Source organism: Haliotis asinina, chromosome 1, assembly GCF_037392515.1.
Source record: "Haliotis asinina isolate JCU_RB_2024 chromosome 1, JCU_Hal_asi_v2, whole genome shotgun sequence".
NCBI classification, from domain to species: Eukaryota; Metazoa; Mollusca; class Gastropoda; order Lepetellida; family Haliotidae; genus Haliotis; species Haliotis asinina.
In genome coordinates this window covers 90743441-90758815 of record NC_090280.1, presented here as the reverse complement: position 1 = coordinate 90758815, position 15375 = coordinate 90743441, and positions in this window count along the sequence as shown.

Genomic DNA, 15375 nt, shown 5'->3' with positions numbered 1-15375 from the left:
AAATGTATGCAGTTAGTTTTTGATTTAGAAAATTTAAAGCCGTTTTCAAGACACCATTTATTTATCTTGTTTCACAACTGCAATTGCCGTTCAATGGTATGCATATTTTTACCACGGCAAGAAATATTATACATCATCCACAAATAACGATCCATCAATTGAATCGTTTAAAACTTTTGATAAATTGTTGATCTTGATGCTGAAAAGAGTGACAGACAAAATACTGCCTTGTGGAACACCCTGATCCTGATTGTAATGATCAGATAGGGTAGAACCCACACGGACCTTGAATTGTCTGTTATTTAAAAACTTAGCAATAAATTCAGGCAAACGACCTCGCAACCCGAAGTCATGTAAATCTCTTAAAATGCCATATTTCCAAGTTGCCTCATATGCCTTCTCAAGATGAAAAAAGATAGACACAGCATGTTGTTTATTAATCAGTGCGTTTTTCACAAATGATTCTAAACGCAGTAAGTGATCGACAGTACTTCTGTTTTTACGGAAACCACATTGTATATCTGTGATGAGGTTATTTGTTTCCAAATACCAAACAAGTCGATTATTTATCATGCGTTCCATGGTCTTGCAAACACAGCTAGTTAATGAAATCGGACGATAATTGGATGGATCCGTATGATCACGTCCAGGCTCAGGTATTGGTATTACTATGGCATCATGCCATGAAGAAGGAAATTTCCCGGAAGTCCAAATATCATCAAAAATTGATAAGAGCGTCTCTAAACAGGATTCTGGAGTTGATAATGTATGTTATCAGCTCCTGTAGCAGTGTCATGAGCTTGATCAAGAGTAGTAGAGAGTTCATGAATAGAAAAAGTTTCATTATAATCTTCCCCATTATCAGAATTGAAATTAAGAGTTTTCTTTTCTTGTTGTTTTTGATATTGCTGGTACATAATTAGAAGAGGAAGAATGTGTAGCGAGAGTTTTACCCAGTTTATTAGCAATATCTGATTTATCGGTAGTAACTGATCTCCATGTGTAAGATGATGGACTGTAGATTTAGTACCTTTACCTTTAATTTTCATTAATATGTGGAACTGCAGAGGAATTTAGTATACACTATCAGCTATGGAATTCAGTTCATCAGAGAAAAACATTTAATAGCATCAGCAACATCAATAAAACGTTGAGGTTTAATTTTCTCCGCACACAGTGTTTCACATAAAGCCCAGTTAGCCTTTTTAAAAATTTCGCTTTGATGATGGAGTAACATCAGATGGAGTTACAGATATTTTAGTATAGTAGGAAAATGGTCACTTCCACAGAGGTCATCGTGGACTGACCATTCAAATTCATTTATTAGTTCTGAATTTGTGAGAGACAAATCGAGAGCAGAATAGGTCCCTGTACCAGGGTGTAAATATGTGTTGGAACCATCATTATAAATACATAAATCATTGTCAGAACAAAAGTCCTCCAACAATTTCCCTGTAGTGTTTGTAGTTACACTACCCCAGAGTGGGTTGTGTCCATTTAAATCTCCCATTATAATACAGGGCTTCGGGAGTTTGTCATATAGAGCTTGAAGATCAGTTTTGGCAAACGGCGAAATATAAAGAGAGCATAGCGAAAATGCTACATGTAAAGTAATTCTGACTGCATCAGCCTGCATAGTAGTATTAAGTAAAACAGGGCTTTGAATAACGTTTTGTCTGATTAGAATGGATGATCCGCCAGTGGCCCTATCACCCGGAGGTGCAAAACAATGATATTCATTAAATTGACGAAGGTCAAATGTATCTGTTTGATTTACATAAGTCTCTTGGAGACATAACACTGAAGGTGTAAAATGTTGGATTAACAGCTGTAATTCATGTACATTAGTCCTCAAACCTCTGCAGTTCCACTGTACAATATTATTGGAATAAACCTTTTAATAAAATAAATCTTTTGTGGGGATTTATTGGGGATCTACCCAGCACTCTTTCAGAGGGCGACAAGCTATGTGGCCTAGAATGGACGTCCAAGTCTTCAAGAGACCCGTATTTATTGAACAATTGAATTTTGTTCTGTGACCCTTTAGGAGCTCTGCCATTTTGTTGTTTTGAAGCACCAGGCTTTGGCTTCGGTTTACCTTTCACCGTTTATTGACTATCAGCTGTCGATTGAGACTTTGAGTGTGACTGAGATGATGATTTGTGATCATAAGAAGACTTTGAGGTACTAGGAAGTGATTCCTCAGTCTGTGATGATATAGCAGGGTACAAAAGCTGTGGAGAATCGCAACATACCCAAGTCAAGGTAGTTTGGCAGCCTGTGGTTGATGTTGTTTTAGAGCTAGACGGTGATGATGTTTTTGCTACTGTAGCATAACTTTCTGGAAGATCAGATCTCTTTACCAGTTTTTTTGTCTCAGAAAAAGAGATATTTTGAGTGAATGTTATTTTATTGATCTCCATTTGCTCTTTACAAATAGGACACTTTTTAGAAAATGAAGAATGGTCGCCTGAGCAATTGGTGCATGTTTTATAATCACTGTCACAATCTTCTGTTGTGTGTGTCTTCTCTCCACAGTGAGCACACACAACAATGTGCAATATATCCTTAATGAATGTGCTAAAAGACAACAATCAACAAACTTGATGTCAATCGATGAACTTGTTGGCGTCCCTGTAAAGGTTTCTCCACACAGATCTCTCAACACTAGCAGAGGTATCATAAGAGATCGAGACAGACATCTTTGAAGATATGTCTGAATTGGATATTGGTTGTGAAATGAAAGATCAGGGAGTTACCTTCGTTAAAAGGTTTACCAGGCGTCAGGGTACCGAAATAATCAACACAAATACATACCTTTTTCATTTTCGTCTCCAACAGCACCCAAATCAGTCAAAGCAGGATATTGCAAAACTGATGTTGAAATGTTTATTCCGAATCCTTTGAGGTGTTTTAAATGTCAAAAGTTTGGCCATGGCGTAAATTCCTGCAAAAATAGTATCACATGTGCGCACTGTAGTGAAACTAGTCATGTCACAGGAGATTGTAAGAGTGATTTCAAAAAGTGTAAAAACTGTTCTGGTCCTCACTCTTCTTCCAGTAAATCGTGTCCAGTCTGGAAACGAGAAATGGAACTCAACAAACTAAACTTGTGCCAAATAATGAACAGACTGAGACATGTGCATCTGTGACAAAAACACGCACAGTCTCAACATCGACTGCATCAATTCAGTGCCAGACAGATTTGACGTGGGTGAACTCTGTCACTCCTCAACCAGTCGTGCCATCTGAATCTACTACCCAGACACAGATTTCTGAATCTTCATCTTTTATGACACGTGAAACACCTACTGTGACAACTAAACTGCCTCCCACGAACCCTTCACAGCCATCAAAAACACATTCTGGAAAAGGACAAACTGCTCCAACAAGGTATAACACAGATTCATTTTAACCACGTCAAAATGGTCAAAGTTGTGACGTCACAATGCTAATGCCGATGTTGCAATTTTACTAGCCCTTGCTTGACTCGGAAAGCTGAGAGTGGTCACACTGTAGGGAATTTCGCGGTAGTTTCTGTCAGTTTATGTTGGCGATTAATTAACAGAGTACTAAACTCGGTTCCTTGAAATATCGTTTTTATTAAACTCGTTAAAGATTTAGTATCAAACTCGCTTTCGTTCGTTTGATACCAAATAATTAAATGCTTTAATAAAAATGGTATTACACGGAAGGTCGTTTAGTATCCTCTATTTATCTGCTCCTGAAACACTTAGCGGAATCATGTTTAGAGACACTGTTAAACATTTTTGATGATGTTTGGACTTCTGGTAACTTTCCTTCTTCATGGCATAATGCTATAGGAGTCCCTATCCCTAAACCTGGACGTGATCATACGGATGCTTCGAACTATTTCGCTTACCAGCTGTGTTTGCAAGACCATGGAACACATGATTAATAATCGACTTGTTTGGTACTTGGAAACCAATAACCTGATCACAGATATTCAGTGTGGTGTCCTTAAAAACAGAAGTACCGTTGATCACTTAGTACGTTTAGAATCATTTCTGAAAAACGCTCTAATTACTAAACAACATGCAGTGTCTATCTTTTTTTACCTCGAAAAAGCATATGACACAACCTGGAAATATGGCATCTTAAAAGATTTACATGACTTCGAATTACGAGGTCGTTTACCTAATTTTATAGCCAAGTTTTTAAATGACAGACAATGTCTGTCACACTTTTTAGTATAAAGATAAATAGTTTATCAAAAGTTTTAAACGATTTAATTGATCAATCGTTATTTGTGGATGATGTTGATAATTCTTGTCGTTGTAAAAATATGCTATATACTATTGAACGGCAGTTATATTTAAACAAAATAGATAAATGGTGTCTTGAGAACGGCTTTAAATTTTCTACATACATTTTTGCCGTAAATATAAACCACATAAGGACCCTGAACTGTTTTTTTGGGAACTCCCATCAAAGTTGTAAAGGAGGCCAAGTTCTTAGGTCTGAGGTTTGACTCTCATTTAGCTTTTCTTCCACATATCAAATCCCTAATAACTAACTGCCTGAAGGCACTTGATTTATTGAACGTTGTGTCTAATTCAAAGTGGGGAGGGGATCAAGCTACCGTTTTACACCTGTATAGATCGCCTGTCCGTTCGAAGCTTGATTATGGCTCAATTGTATTTGGTAGAGCCTGCAAGAGCAACTTAAAACTATTAGATTCTGTCCATCATCAAGGACATCAAACGGTTACGTTCAGGTGCACTGCAGATTGAGTGCGGGAAACGGCAACAGTCAGTTAATTTGATGAGCATAGAATCGTTTGTTGGAATTCCGGTTACTGTATCTGCTCACAAGACGTTAAACACGAGCAAAGGGATCATCAGAGACCGTGATCGGTTGTTTTCTGACATGACAGAACTTGACATCATGACTGAAATGAAAGATCAAGGTGTGCTCGACGTCAAACGCTTTTCAATCCGTAAAAACAATGAAAGTGTTCCCACCAATACCTATCTGTTCTCATTTTCATCTCCGACAGCTCCGAAATCAGTGAAGGCTGGTTACTGCAACATCAAGGTTGACGTGTATATTCCGAACCCGCTGAGATGTTTTAAATGTCAGAAGTACGGCCATGGTGTCAATACTTGTACATTGTCCGTTGTGTGTGCTCACTGTGGTGAGAAGACACACACAACAGAAGATTGTACTAGTGACTTCAAAAAATGCACAAACTGCTCAGGCGACCATTCCTCATTTTCTAAACAATGTCCTGTTTGGAAAGAGCAAATGGAAATAAACAAAATCAAATTCACTCAAAATATCTCTTTTTCTGAGGCCAAAAATCTGGTAAAAAGATCTGATCTTCTAGAAAGTTATGCTGCAGTAGCAAAATCAGCATCGGAGTCACGCTCTAAAATAACAAAATCCTCCACAGGCTGCCAAACTACCTTGACGTGGGTCAATTGCGATTCTCCACAGCTTTTGTACCCAGCTATATCATCACAGACTGAGGAATCACTTCCTAGTACCTCAAAGTCGTCTTCTGATCACAAATCATCATCATCTCAGTCATATTCAAAGTCTCAATCAACAGCTGATAGTCAACAAACGGTGAAAAGTAAACCGAAGCCAAAGCCTGATGCTTCAAAACAACAAAGTGGCAGAGCTCCTAAAGGGTCACAAAATAAAATTCAATTGTACAATAAGTATGGGTCTCTTGAAGATATGGACGTTTCTGAAAACGTCCATTCTAGGGCACATAGCTTGTCGCCCTCCAAAAGAGTGCGGGGCAGATCCCCAATAAATCCCCCTAAAAGATAAACTGTTTGAGAGGCATTCTAGAAGTTGCTGAGATAAAGATGACAAGAATTTTTATGGATGATCAACTTCTTTATTGCAGGGTAGCGACGTTTCGGTATAGATTCTTATACCGTTTTCAAGCGTGTGGGGAATGGCAGGGGGAGTACAATATATATACAGCAGAGATGAGCATGTGATGACAATACAACAATAACAGGATAACAATAACTATTTGAGGTAACAATACATTAGAGAAGTGTTGAGGTAAGCTGATTAAGGACTGAAGCCAGCGGGGGGGAGGGGGGGAAAGAGGGTGAGTTGACAGAAGCCAGAGTGAGATGAGTGGATTAATTGGTGGAAGCCAGGGTGAGTTGAGTGGATAAATTGAGACTAACCACTCACTCCGAACTAAAACGGGCATCATCTCTACCCTCACCCGCCGTGCCCTAAACCTATCCTCTGTCTCTCCTCAACCCGAACTAAACCATCTCAAGCATGTCTTCACCCAACTAAACAACTACCCTCCCCAACTTGTTAACCGTGTCATTAACTCCACTGTCAACCCACCTCCCAAACCCACTACTACCAAGCCTGATCCCGCTCCCATACGCATCTCACTACCATACACCGGCAAAACATCACACCACATCAGTCGCCTACTCAAGCAACAAGCAGGCATTGACACCTACTTTACAACAGGAACACCCCTCAAAACAATCATTAAGGCCAACGGTAGGAAACACAGTACACAACAACAACACCCTAAAGGCGTCATCTACAACATCAGCTGCAGCTGCGGCAGCAACTACATTGGGGAAACATCCAGACCACTCAACATACGCATCAAAGAACACAAAACCTCCACAAACAAAGGTGACACAAAATCAGCCATTTCGGAACACATCACCAAATTTCCTGACCACAACATCAACTGGGACACTGTCACAACACTTGCTAGCAACAAACATGACTTCAAACAACGCAAACTTGCTGAAGCAGTACAAATCCGCAGACACAACCCAACAATCAACAGGGATCAAGGCGTCTTTGTCTCTCCGGCATTCAACTGCATCATTAACACTAATTAATCAACCCACTCTGGCCCCCAGTCTCAATTTATCCACTCAACTCACCCTGGCTTCCACCAATTAATCCACTCATCTCACTCTGGCTTCTGTCAACTCACCCTCTTTCCCCCCCTCCCCCCCGCTGGCTTCAGTCCTTAATCAGCTTACCTCAACACTTCTCTAATGTATTGTTACCTCAAATAGTTATTGTTATCCTGTTATTGTTGTATTGTCATCACATGCTCATCTCTGCTGTATATATATTGTACTCCCCCTGCCATTCCCCACACGCTTGAAAACGGTATAAGAATCTATACCGAAACGTCGCTACCCTGCAATAAAGAAGTTGATCATCCATAAAAATTCTTGTCACCCCTAAAAGATAGTTTATTCCAATAATATTGTACAGTGGAACTGCAGAGGATTGAGGACTAATGTACATGAATTACAGCTATTAGTCCAAGATTTTACACCTTCAGCGATATGTCTCCAAGAGACATATTTAAAACAAACAGATACATTTGGCCTTCGTCAATTTAATGAATATCATTGTTTTGCACCTCCGGGTGATAGGGCCACTGGCGGATCATCCATTCTAATCAGACAAAACGTTATTCAAAGCCCTGTTTTACTTAATACTACTATGCAGGCTGATGCAGTCAGAATTACTTTACATGTAGCATTTTCGCTATGCTCTCTTTATATTTCGCCGTTTGCCAAAACTGATCTTCAAGCTCTATATGACAAACTCCCGAAGCCCTGTATTATAATGGGAGATTTAAATGGACACAACCCACTCTGGGGTAGTGTAACTACAAACACTACAGGGAAATTGTTGGAGGACTTTTGTTCTGACAATGATTTATGTATTTATAATGATGGTTCCAACACATATTTACACCCTGGTACAGGGACCTATTCTGCTCTCGATTTGTCTCTCACAAATTCAGAACTACTAAATGAATTCGAATGGTCAGTCCACGATGACCTCTGTGGAAGTGACCATTTTCCTACTGTATTAAAAGCTGTAACTCCATCCGATGTTCCTCCATCATCAAGACGAAATTTTAAAAAGGCTAACTGGGCTTTATGTGAAACACTGTGTGCTGAAAAACTTAAACCTCAACGTTTTATTGACGTTCCTGATGCTATTAAATGCTTTTCTGATGAACTGAATTCCATAGCTGATGAGTGTATACCAAAGTCCTCTGTAGTTCCACACATAAGAAAACCATGGTTCAACGATGAGTGGAAACAAGCTAGGAAGGCAAGGAAAAAAGCAGAACATTATTTCCGTCGCCATCCCATGGTGCATAATTTAAATAAATTTAAAATTTAAAATGCTAAAGCACGGCGTACTTTTAAACAAAACAAACGCCAATCTTGGCAACATTATGTATCCAAAATAAATTGTCGGACACCCATGTCCAAGGTATGGAACATGGTCCAGAAAATCAAAGGTAAAGGTACTAAATCTACTGTCCATCATCTTAAACATGGAGATCAATTGCTTACTGATAAATCAGATATTGCTAATAAACTAGGTGAAACCCTTGCTAAACACTCTTCCTCTTCTAATTATGTACCAAAATTCCAGCAATATCAAAAACAAGAAGAAACGAAAACTATTAATTTCAATTCTGATAAAGGTGAAGATTATAATGAAACGTTTTCTATTCATGAACTCCATACTGCTCTTGATCAAGCTCATGACACTGCTACTGGAGCTGATAACATACATTATCAACTCCTGAAGCACTTACCGGAATCCTGCCTAGAAACTCTTCCCAATATTTTTGATGATATTTGGACATCGGGTAACTTTCCTCCGTCATGGCGTGACGCCATAGTAGTACCAATACCTAAACCTGGACGTGATCATTCGGATCCGTCAAATTATCGACCTATTTCACTAACTAGCTGTGTTTGCAAGACCATGGAACGCATGATAAATAATCGACTTGTTTGGTACTTGGAAACAAATAACCTTATCACAGATATACAGTGTGGTTTCCGTAAAAACAGAAGTACTGTCGATCACTTAGTGCGACTGGAATCATTTGTTAAAAACGCACTAATTAACAAACAAGATGCTGTGTCTATCTTTTTTCATCTTGAAAAAGCTTATGACACAACCTGAAAAAATGGCATTTTGAGGGATTTACATGACTTCGGTTTGCGAGGTCGTTTGCCTCAATTTATTGCCAACTTTCTAAATGACAGACAATTCCAGGTCCGCGTGGGTTCTACCCTATCTGATCATTACAATCAGGATCAGGGTGTTCCACAAGGCAGTATTTTATCTGTCACTCTTTTTAGCATCAAGATCAACAGTTTATCAAAAGTTTTAAACGATTCAATTGATGGATCGCTTTTTGTAGATGATTTTAATATTTCTTGCCGAGGTACAAATATGCATACTATTGAACGGTAACTGCAGTTGTGTTTAAACAAAATAAATAAATGGTGTCTTGAAAACGGCTTCAAATTTTCGAAGTCCAAAACTAATTGTATACATTGTTGCAGAACATATAAGCCACATAAGGACCCAGAACTATCTCTAGATGGCACTCCCATCAAAGTTGTAAAGGAGGCCAAGTTGTTGGGATTAATTTTTGACTCACATTTAACGTTTCTACCACATATCAAATCCCTCAAAACTAAATGCCTGAAGGCACTTGACTTGTTGAAAGTCGTTTCAAATTCTAAATGGGGAGGGGACCAAGCTACCCTCCTGCAACTTTATCGATCACTGATCCGGTCAAAACTTGATTATGGCTCCATTGTATATGGTGGAGCCTGTAAAAGCAACCTGAAACTTTTAGATTCTGTTCACCATCAAGGTCTAAGATTTTGTCTTGGCTCCTTTCGAACTTCACCTGTTGACAGCCTGTACGTTGAGGCCGATGAGCCATCTCTTGAGCAGCGACGTATCAAATTAGCTTTACAGTATGTAACAAAATTATATTCCAGTGAGTCAAACCCTACATATAACTGTGTTTTCAGTCCTCTGTGTGAGGACTTATACAATATAAAATCTTCGCTTGTACCGCGTCTTGGTTTAAGAATTAAACCATTTCTTGCTGCTGCCGGCATTGAGCTGGAAAATATAGCTCCTTCCCGTCTTCTCTCTTCTCCTCCTTGGCAGTTGGTTAGGCCCCGGGTGGACCTAACACATTTAAAAAATCCACATTTAAAAAATCAGAAACTAATGAATTACAGTATAAACAAGAATATAATGAATTGAAACATAAATATAGCAGTTATAAATCCTTATTTACAGATGGGTCCAAGGACGGTGGCGCAGTAGCTTGTGCCACTGTCATTGGATCCAGAACAATATCTTCTAGATTACCAGACAACAGTTCTATTTTTACCGCTGAGGCTAACGCCATATTAAAAGCTCTTAAATATATTCAAAGACGCCATAAACATAAACAATATATAATCTATTCCGACTCTCTTTCTTGCCTTCAGGCGATTAAAAATCTTTCTTGTAAACATCCACTTTTAATTGAAATTATTGAATTATATAATGATCTTGCTACTAGCCAGTACGACATCGTCTTCTGTTGGTTACCCAGCCACGTTGGCATTTCCGGTAACGCAATGGCCGATCATGCTGCTAAGGCAGCACTCAACAAATCTGTGACACCACTTCGTATTCCTTATTCTGACTACAAAGCTAGCATGAGAGCTTACACTCGTGATCTGATGCAGAAGAAGTGGGACACCCAAGTAGGTATAAATAAACTACATGAAATAAAACCCTACATTGGTTATACATACTTGGGTTGTCAGTCCAGATTTGAAGAAGTCATTTTGCGACGATGTCGTATTGGCCATACAAGATACACTCATGCATACCTTTGAAAAGGTGAGGATCCTCCGTTTTGTATCCCTTGTGATGAGAGAGTCACGGTCAAGCATATTCTGCTTGACTGTGTTGAATTCTCCATCACAAGGGATAAATTTTTCAATGTCAAAACTATCAAGGACCTTTTTAGCACTGTTAGTTGTCATTTAATCATTGGTTTTTTAAAAGAAATTGATTTTTTGGTGGAATTTTGAAAATTATGTTGTGTAAATAGATGCATTTTAATGATTGGTAGTTTGATTTAGTAACTTGAATCGTTGGTGGCTGTACCCTCAAAGGGGGTTGAAGTATTGTAAAATTATTGTCCTCCTGAGAGGGTACGTAAGTCCAAAAACATCTGATGTAAATTTAAGTCTACCAGAATTTTAATCGTAGCATTCATGTTGTTTTAATTTCGGCTAACTTTTCATACAATCGCCAGCAGCTGAAGGGATGGTGTAAATCCAACTAGGGACCATGCAGGTAGCAAAGGTACTGTAAGTCCCCATGGTTCCTAGTGTGGTGATCTACCTTCTGTTGTTGGCGATCTATAGTCTGTTTTTATATTGTATTGTCTAAATAGTGCTATTAGTTTTAACTTTCCATGCTAGTTTTAATTGAAATTGTGATATTCTAGTTGTTTTACTGTCCTTCGTTGACGGTTTTTTTATGATTTATATATGCTCTTTTTCATTGTTGAATGTTCTCGTCACGATATGGCTGAGATATTGCCGATGTGACGTTAAGTATTAACTCACTCACTCTTAATATCTGTCAGTATTACTTGGTAGATATGTGTGGCAGACCCCAAAGTGGTGCCTTTTGCTATTTACAAGTTTTTATGATGTATTATTTTCTCGGTTCCATGAACACGTTGCTAATTTCGTTTCCGGAGCACAACTCGAAAACCATGTCATATCTTTCAAAAGATCTTGGCAGATATATGAGACAGATCTTGAAATGGTGACTTTTTATATGTCATTTATATTTTTCATGAATTCCATGGAAACAATTCAGACTTGGTCTAAAACACAATAAGTAACTGTCAGATGATTTGTCCTTTCAAATATTTGGGGGCCGGGGGGATATGTCATCTTCTGATGACTCTTGTTACTATTATGCAAGCTGTTGCAGTGAGAAATACTTTACATGTAGCGTTTATACTATGCTCTCTCTATATTTCGCCGTCTTCGACGTTTGCCCAAACTGATCTTCAAGCTTTATGTGGCCAACCCCGGAAGCACTGTATTATAATGGGAGATTTAAATGGGCACATTTAAAGGTAAATTGTTGGAGGACTTTTGCTCTGACAATGATTTATGTATTTATAATAATGGTTCCAACACATATTTACACCCTGGTACAGGGACCTATTCTGCTCTCAACTTGTCTCTCACAAATTCAGAACTACTCAATGAATTCGAATGGTCAGTCCACGATGACCTCTGTGGATGTGACCATTTTCCTACAATACTAAAATCTGTAACTCCATCTGATGTTCCTCCATCATCAAGGCGGAATTTTAAAAAGGCTAACTGGGCTTTATGTGAAACACTGTGCTGCAAAACCTAATCCTGAACGTTTTATTGACGTTCCTGATGGTATTAAATGCTTTTCTGATCAATTGAGTACCATAGCTGATGAGTGTATATCAAATTCCTCTGCAGTTCCACATATTCGAACACCATGGTTCAACGATGAGTTCAAACAAGCTAGGAAGGCAAGGAAAAAAGCAGAACATTATTTCCGTCGCCATCATATGGTGCATGATTTAAATAAGTAGTATAGGGAATGGGGGTTCTGGACCACTTTCAAAAAAAGTCTCTACAAAGCCGTATTTACTAACTAAGGCTTTGGTTGGGCCCTTAGCTCTTGCTACTATTACCCCTACTACAGTTGGGTGCCTATGTCACGTTTACCTCGATGAAACAGTTTAACGTGAACCGCCTATGATCTCTTTGGTGTTCGTAATAAAGGCTTGCTGGGCTTTTTGTATCCCCTGTTCTATGTACTTTTTTTTCTCGTCTTCGCTGATAGCAGACTTACGAGACTTGGATCGAATATCTTGTTTCATTCCGTTATATTTTGTGAGTTCAGAGAGGATTGAACGAAACTCCTCTTCTGAGATCTTACTGTCAGAGAGTGCCGTGGAAATACGCTCACTCACTGTGTTGAGCTTTGCTTCGGCCAGAACCCTGATCGCGCCAACCTTAACACCCCTGCCACCCCAGCTGTTATTTCAATACCTAGCACTATAGGTGCAGCCACGATGGTAGCTAACAACCCAACACCTGCCGCCCCTAGTCCCATGCTGGTTGCCATAAGGGTAGTGTCAGCCCCGTCCACGATATTGAAAGCTCTATGGTACTTTTTACATAGTGCTTTCCGCGTGTCACGGTCTTGTTCTAGTTGGCGTTTCACATCACATAACTGCCTCAAGCGGAACCCATCTACGGTTTCCAGCGTCTTCGCTACTTCCTCTACGACTGGGTACAGACCCATCCTATAATATATATTATGAAAGATATTTTAATTGGGTTTTAGTTAATAGTCTTTCAATGTATTTGAAGCTTACAAGGTGTAGATTATTATTCATGGTAATAGGTGAGAGGCTAATAGGTGAGAGGCTAATAGACTTTTCTGTTATAATAGAAACCCCACGGAGGCTCATTAAGTGGTTTATAGAACCCAGGGGGTCTATTTCCATGAGGGTTTTGGGGGGGGATTCCGTTGTATAACAATACGACAATATTTGCGTACGTGTTCGGTTTGCCAGCGTATTGTCAACCCGGGTAAAATTTGGTGTCCTCTTGAGGTGTTTACCTTGTCGTCTGAATACGCAAAGAAGACTTCTATGATGAGTGTGGAGGGGGAGAATATTCCATTAAAATACCAAGGGGGCCAAATACCATTGTGGACAAATGTTAATTTATTGTCTACTTCAGGTGTAGATATTAAACGATTTTTTGCGATATAAAAACCTGTATTGGCTGCTAATATATTTAGCTCCGGAATGAAATCCCCGACCCAGATACCGTTGTTCCTAATCTTAGAGATCCACGCATCTGCGCCCATTGTGATATAAGGTGAGGCGAATGTTAAGTTGATCAGCCATTTGGGCTCTTTAAAATCTGATAACGACACCCGTCTGTACACGTTGTCTTTGAAGTGCAGGATATATAAGGTGTCTTCCTCACCAGGCTGATCGAATCCCTCCGTATCTCCTAGGTCATTAAGCGTAGTGTTGGGACGATGACTGGTCATTATTATACTATTACGATATAATTTCCAGCTGGTTTTCTGATAATAGTTCAGGGGTGAACTTCATACCCATGAAGTGTATGTTGTCAGGCAGGAAGATCTTGGTTAGTGATATCTTGTTTTCCACGATCACGTTGACCCCCTGCAGACTGGTGTTGGAGCCGACACCCACCCGCACGTAAACGTTGCAAACTTGATACTGGTGTCGTTTCCCCCACCCGAGTTTGATCCCCTTCACGATCTCAACATCATTCCCCGATGGTTCCCCTAGGTAGACTTTGATGATCAGTGTTGAGTTTGCCGGTAGACTCTCTAGTATACTGACCACGCCTTCGAATTCAGACACCAACTGCAATGTCACGTTTTGTATGGCCGGTTTACTCGATAGCATGTGGGCTGCCATAGTGTCGAGTGGGCTGACGACTACGCTACGTCTCTGAGTTGGGACGTAAGCCACGAGCAGGGTTCCATTGTTCACGACTTTGTTTAGGTGATTGTCTTTGTTATCCGTGAACACGTAGGGGGAGCCGAGCCTAATATTGAGAAACCAGTCGTTATCGGGTAACAACACCCACTTGTCATCTTCGGTGAAGACGAGCATATATGGCTTGTTTCGGACGACGGTAGTGCTCTCAACATCGTCTAAGTCGAACAGTTTACCCCCGAATGATGGGTATATTATCCAGTTATTACCGGTGTTGACAAGGGCGTACTTAGTGTTGACTGTTGCTCTTGTGGTATCTACTATATCACTTAGGGTTCCACCGGAGGGGACTTCAACGCGTTTGTAAATGTTGTTTTTCAGTTGCAAGGCGTACGATTTACCATCTACTCCGGGAGCGTCGAAACCGCGCGTGTCTCCGAGGTCGGAGATCCCGATATTGACGCATTTTTTCACTCCGGGCCCTTGTGCGCTGGTCATTTTACATGAAGCGTTAAGCTGAGGTATCCTATATTTACAGGATTATGATTTATATCTAACACTGATATTATCAGCTCAGGTATGTTGCCCTGGGTTAATCTCTTATACTGCCGTGGTGAAAACGACTCGGTTCTACCGTCGTTGTATTTCTCAGTTTTCACCGGCACTGCTCTCAGTATAGTGGAAGGGTGACCTCCTTGAATGTTGTACGTTGTGCTCACCTGACCGAGATGAATGTACAGCTCTCGGTACGGTACTAGATCGGGTAACTTCGTGCCTGTGACGGTTGTCGTTGGTTTTATCTCGTCAGGAGACATATCGAGTATCCTCGCTAATGGTCGGCCGAGCCTCAAGGGGTTTCTTCCGTTGTTGATTAACACCACTGTACCGTTTGAGTCGTTCATCTTGAGTTCGGCTCCCAGGGGTTTGAAGACCTCATCGTTTAGAGAGCACATGCCGTCAGTTATCTGGCTGCGAGTTCCACTGAC